Source organism: Trachypithecus francoisi, unplaced genomic scaffold, assembly GCF_009764315.1.
Source record: "Trachypithecus francoisi isolate TF-2019V2 unplaced genomic scaffold, Tfra_2.0 Lachesis_group20, whole genome shotgun sequence".
Taxonomy (NCBI): domain Eukaryota; kingdom Metazoa; phylum Chordata; class Mammalia; order Primates; family Cercopithecidae; genus Trachypithecus; species Trachypithecus francoisi.
Window position 1 is genome coordinate 34,292,158 of NW_022681466.1, and position 6,000 is coordinate 34,298,157.

Consider the following 6,000-nt stretch of genomic DNA (forward strand, 5'->3'; position numbering starts at 1 on the left):
CACCTCCCTGGTTCATGCAATTCTTGTGCTTTAGCCTCCCAAGTAGCTGGGATTATAGGCATGTGCCACCATGCCCGGCTAATTTTGTATTTTTAGTAGAGACAGGGTTTCTCCATGTTGGTCAGGCTGGTCTCGAACTCCTGACCTCAGGTGATCCGCCCGCTTCAGCCTCTCAAAGTGCTGGGATTATAGGTGTGAGCCACCGTGCCCAGCAAGTTATATTTATTTTCAATTAAAATAATGATTTATCCCGAGCTCATGAGCTCAGAAATCAACACAGTCAAGTGGAAAGAACCTTGGCTTTGGGGTTGCACAGATGGATTTGAAGCCTTGCTGCACGTTTACACAATCATCACTTTGAGAAAGTCGCTGCAAGTATGAGGTCTCGTTTCCATCATCTGTAAATAGGGAATACCAGCAACCACATAAGTTACTGTGAGGTCAAATGTAATGACAGCCATAAAGTGCCCAGCACAAATGGGTCTCAGCAAGTGTCACTTATCTTTTTACTGATTGATTGGAACTCACTATAGTGAACACTGTGAGCACATAGGATATTTAGGATTCAACACATCCCTCTCAGCCCACCTCTACACAGGGGACTGACACGCAGAAAAGTTAAGTAATCATGGTTACTGGGCCTAATAAGCAGCAGCCCTGTTAGGCAACGAAGCTAGTAGTCCTTGCACCATACTACTTGCTTTTACTTCTAGAGGAGAGTGTGTATGTTTATGGAAAGAAGAAACGTAGTGGGGCATCAGCTAGAAAAATCATCCTTGAATTTTATGCTAGCCCTCTCTGGTGGTCTTCAGTACAGCAAAATGCACTCATTATCCCTGCACTCACTGGTCTGGTGTGCAGGCAACGTGCTGGAGAGGAGGAGGCCCAATGCTGTTGAATTCACTCGCCTCCCCAGCTTCCCCTGGACGTGTCTGCCTCAAATTCTGAGCCACTTCGCCAGAGCAAGGCCACACAAGCAAAGCATCCAAGCAATCCAATCAGGGATGTTGTATTTATGGCTTTAATAATGAAGCCTCTTGGGGAAATACTAGTTTCCCATTCCCAGAAGCGAAAATGCTTCCACAGAATGTTCTTAAAATTTATTACTGTTTGTTTTTTTCCTACCACATTCTTTGCACCACCTTAATAGAGTTTAAAACATCCCTTCCCAAAGTAGATAGGATGATCTGTGCTGTCATTCGTTTGGCTGGTTCTTGACCAAGCCAGCACACTGTTGAAAGTTGAAAATACAGGTTGGTAATGCTGCTGCTGATGACCTAATCCTATGTTGAACCTGTTGTTGTTCAAACTGCCGCTAATTCAACAGGACCTTGTTTCGGCACTGCCCAGTTCTCAGTCACTTATTTCCAGGGCAGCTGGAAGAACTGCACCCATATCTCTTGGAGGCACTCAGGCTTGAAGCTGTTTCCATGGTGACGAGACATACCCAAGGTTCAGATTTCATTTCGTTTTAGATCTCAATGATATTCTAAAAGAAATAGTTTACTGGTGAGAACTCTCAGCCATCTGAGAGAGGAGGCTGGAGGGAAAAGAGAGCCGCTGACCTCCTGGAGCCCTTGCTGTAGGAGGGACCTCTTTGGGAGTTTTTGTTTTTTGTTTTTGTTTTTTTTTTGAGACGGAGTCTCGCTCTGCCGCCCAGGCTGGAGTGCAGTGGCCGGGTCTCAGCTCACTGCAAGCTCCGCCTCCTGGGTTTACGCCATTCTCCTGCCTCAGCCTCCCAAGCAGCTGGGACTACAGGCGCCCGCCATGTCGCCCGGCTAGTTTTTTGTATTTTTTAGTAGAGACGGGGTTTCACCATGTTAGCCAGGATGGTCTCGATCTCCTGACCTCATGATCCGCCCGTCTCGGCCTCCCAAAGTGGGGAGTTTTTGTTTAACAAGGGAGAGTGGATAGTCATCCTGCAAAGAAAAGGTCAGCATTCTCTCAGAAGTTACTGACATGGACTTGCTGAGTCCAGTGCGTCAGACATTTCCTCTTGCCTTGGGTAAACCCAGGAATAGCCTGAAGGAGGCTTGCTTGAAAAAGCAAGCAGTGCAACAAGGCAGCCGAACTCAACATGAGAATGCCCATATTATTATTATTATTATTATTATTATTATTGCTATTTTTGGAGACAGAGTCTCACTGTGTCATCCAGGCTAGAGTGCAATGGCACGATCTCAGCTCACTGCAACCTCTGCCTCCCGGATTCAAGTAATTCTCCTGCCTCAGCCTCCTAAGTAGCTGGGATTACAGATGTGCGCCACCATGCCCAGCTAATTTTTGCATTTTTAGTAGAGATGGGGTTTCACCATGTTGGTCAGGCTGGTCTCGAACTCCCGACCTCACGTGATCCACCTGCCTCAGCCTCCCATGGTGCTGGGATTACAGGCGTGAGCCACCGCGCCTGGTCGAGAATGCCTACAAAAGTTTTTTCTGCCAGTGGGCATGAGACACACAGTCATGTGGTTTAAAGCTCGGGCACCAGAGTCGGACCTAGCTCTGTTGCTAGTTAGATGTGTGACCGTGTGTGACTGGATAGGTCAGTTACCTTCCTTTTTTTTTTTTTTTTTTAAGAGATAGGATCTTGGTCTGTCACCCAGGCCACTGGAGTGTCATGGCGTTGTCATAACTCATTGCAGCCTCAATCTCCTGGGCTCAAGCAATCCATCTTGGCCTCCCAAGTAGCTGGAACTACAGGCCTGCACCACCACACCCAGCTAATTTTTGTATTTTTATTTTTGTAGAGATAGAGTCTCACTATGTTTCCCAGGTATCAAACGATCCTCCCACATTGGTCTCCCAAAGTACTGGGGTTAAAGGTGAAAGCCACTACACCTGGCCAGATCACCAGATCAGTTACCTTCTGAGACTCAGCTGACCCATCTATAAAAAATGGTTACAGGCCGGGCACAGTGGCTCATGCCTGTAATCTCAGCACTTTGGGAGGCCGAGGTGAGTGGATTGTTTGAGTCCAGGAGTTTGAGACTGGCCTGAGTAACATAGTGAGACCCTGTCTCTACAAAAAAAATTAAAAATTAGCCAGGCATGGCGGTGTGCACCTGTAGTTCCAGCTAACTGGGGGGCTGAGGTGGGAGGACTGCTTGAGCCTGGGAGGTTAAGGCTGCAGTGAGCTGTGATTGTGCCACTGCACTCCAGCCTGGGCAAGAGAGCAAGACCTTATTTCAAAAAAAAAAAAAAAAATTACTATGGGGACTGAGATCATGCACACAGAGAAAGCCTGGCACTGTAGAGCTGAAGAAATGGTCATGATTTTTGCTTCAGTACTGTGAGGGCAAGGCATGGATTTATGTTACTCAAAGTAGAAAGTGCATGTGAAAGCTGGGCACAGTGACTCATGCCTGTAATCCCAGCACTTTGTGAGGCTGAGACGGGTGGATCACCTGAGGTTTCAGGAGTTTGAGACTATCCTGGCCAACATGATGAAACCCTGTCTCTACTAAAAATACAAAAAAATTAGCTGGGCGTGGTGACATATGCCTGTAATCCCAGCTACTTGGGAGGGTGAGGCAGGAGAATCGCTGGAACCTGGGAGGCAGAGGTTGCAGTGAGCCGAGAATGCACCACTGCACTCCAGCCTGGGCAACAGAGCAAGATTCCATCTCAAAAAAAGAGAAAACGCAAATGCATGTGAAACACTGCACAGAGGAGAAGGATTTTCAATATCATGGATGATAATGATCCCTTTTTTCTCATATACTTTCTTGTTTTTAACTTTTAGGTTCAGGAGTACATGTGAAGGTTTGTTACATAGGCAAACTCATGTTACAAGGGTTTGTTGTATAGATTATTTCACCACCCAGGAATTAAGCCCAGTACCCAATAGTTGTCTTTTCTGCTCCGCTCCCGCTCCCATCCTCGACCCTCAAGTGTACCCCAGTGTCTGTTTCCTTCTTTGTGTTCTAAGTTCTCATCATTTAGCTCCCAGCATGTACTTTCTAAACATGTTTTATTTTATATTTCTTTCCAGGGAATTTGGTAAATGCTAAATATCCCCAAAGACAATCACTCACACATTCTTTCAACAAATATTTATGAGCTACGCTTTATACTAGGGATAAACAGACAAGGTCTCTGCCCTTAGGGAGTTTTCCCAGTCCCGCCTGGGAATGCTTATGCAACAAGGGGAGTGGGTAGTTGCCCAGTGAAGGAAAGGTCTGAGTTGCCACAGCAGTTACTGGTTGGACTAGAAAGTAAAGTTCTAGAAAGGCTTCCTATGGGCCTTGCCACCATGGCCCCTGTTCCACGGGGTCCCTGTAGCATGGGGCCCAGGTCTCTGCTATGGTCCTTATTGAGTTGTATTATTATCTGTGTCCCTCCCTAGCCCTTTCTGGAGGGCAGGGACCCAGACTCTTCTTTTTAGAGACAGGGTCTTGTTCTGTTGCCCAGCCTGGAATTCAGTGGCATGTTCATAGCTCACTGTGGCCTTGACCTCCTGGGTTCAAGTGATCCTCCCACCTCTGCCTCCCACTGGGATTTCAGTTGTGAGCCACTGTGCCCAGTTCAAACTCTTTCTTTACAGCTACCCAGACTGAAGGTTCAATGAAGCTTTGATGAAGGAACAATCAAGTGGATATACGGATGCTCGACTATCCAAAGAATTCTTCCTTTCAACTCTAACCCAAAAGAAAACTTGTGATATTTATTGAACGTATGTGAGAGAAAGGAAAGATTGCTTTAGCTTTTACCTTATTCCACTGGAAACCCTAAGGTAAATGAGAGAGAAGCTTAGAGGACAGGAAACATAAGTAAAGCATGTAGAAAGATGTTTTCTACAACCAGTGTTGTGGGGGCAAGGAAGGTCCTCAAATGGTTCCATTCAGTCCAACATAAGTACAAGTGGCGGGAAGAATGGGGAGATTAGCAATTACTCATGGAGTAGCAAAGAGGCAGATTTCTCCACATGGGCTATGTCGGACAGGGAACTGAGCAAAGTCTTGGGAGCACAAACACGAATCCCTTCAGCTGGCTGGTCAGAGGGTCGTGTGCTCTCTGTTGCCCAAAGGAAGTCCTCACAAGTAGAGCCTGGATGCAAGCAATGGATGAGCCCACGAAGTCAGAGGCTGCACAGTCAACGAACATGGACTGCAAAACTTTCAGTGGGGTTGCTTTAGGACCAGCCTCTTCATCTCCAGGCCCCACTAATCTCTCTCATTCTCCGTTCTTTGCTCTAGGGAATCTCTTTCCTTTCAAGTGAGAGATGGAGGTGGGGAAACATGGCTTTCATTTGTGGTGTTTTCTCCCAAGTACTTTGCTCTTACTAAGAGTTTTTTCTTCTTCTTACCCTTGATGGCCTAGGATTGTGAAACTCAAAAGCCAGAGAGATAGATACACATATTTTTTTCAAAACAGATATAATTTACAAACAGTAAAATTCACCTTTGAAAAAAAAGGTGGGTGCCGTGGGTCACACCTGTAATTCCAGCACTTTGGAGACCAGGGTGAAAGGATCGCTCAGGGCCGGGAGTTTGAGACCAGCGTGGGCAACATAACAAGACCCTGTCTCTACAAAAATAATTTTAAAAATCAGCTGGGTGTGGTAGCTCACACGTGTAGTCCTAGCTACTGGGGAGGCTGAGGCTGGAGGCTCACTTGAGGTCAGGAGTTCCGGGCTCTGCACCACTGCACTCCAGCCTGGGTGACGGAGTGAGACCTGGTCTCTAAATAAATACATAATTTTAAAGGTATACAGTTGTACTAGTTCTGACAAATGAATACAATCATGTATACCTGTCATGCACCACAGTCAAGATAGAGACTATTTCCATCACCTCAAAAAATTCCTCATGTCCCCTTTGTGATCACCTCTCTCCTCCAGCCCCAGCCCCTGACAATCCTGTTTTCTGTTCCTATAGTTTGCCTTTTTCAGAATGCCATACAAAGCATTTTGAGTCTGGCTTCTTTCACTTACTGTAATGCTTTAGAGATTCATCCATAATGTTGCGTGGATCGGTAGGTTGTTCCTTTCATTGCTGAATA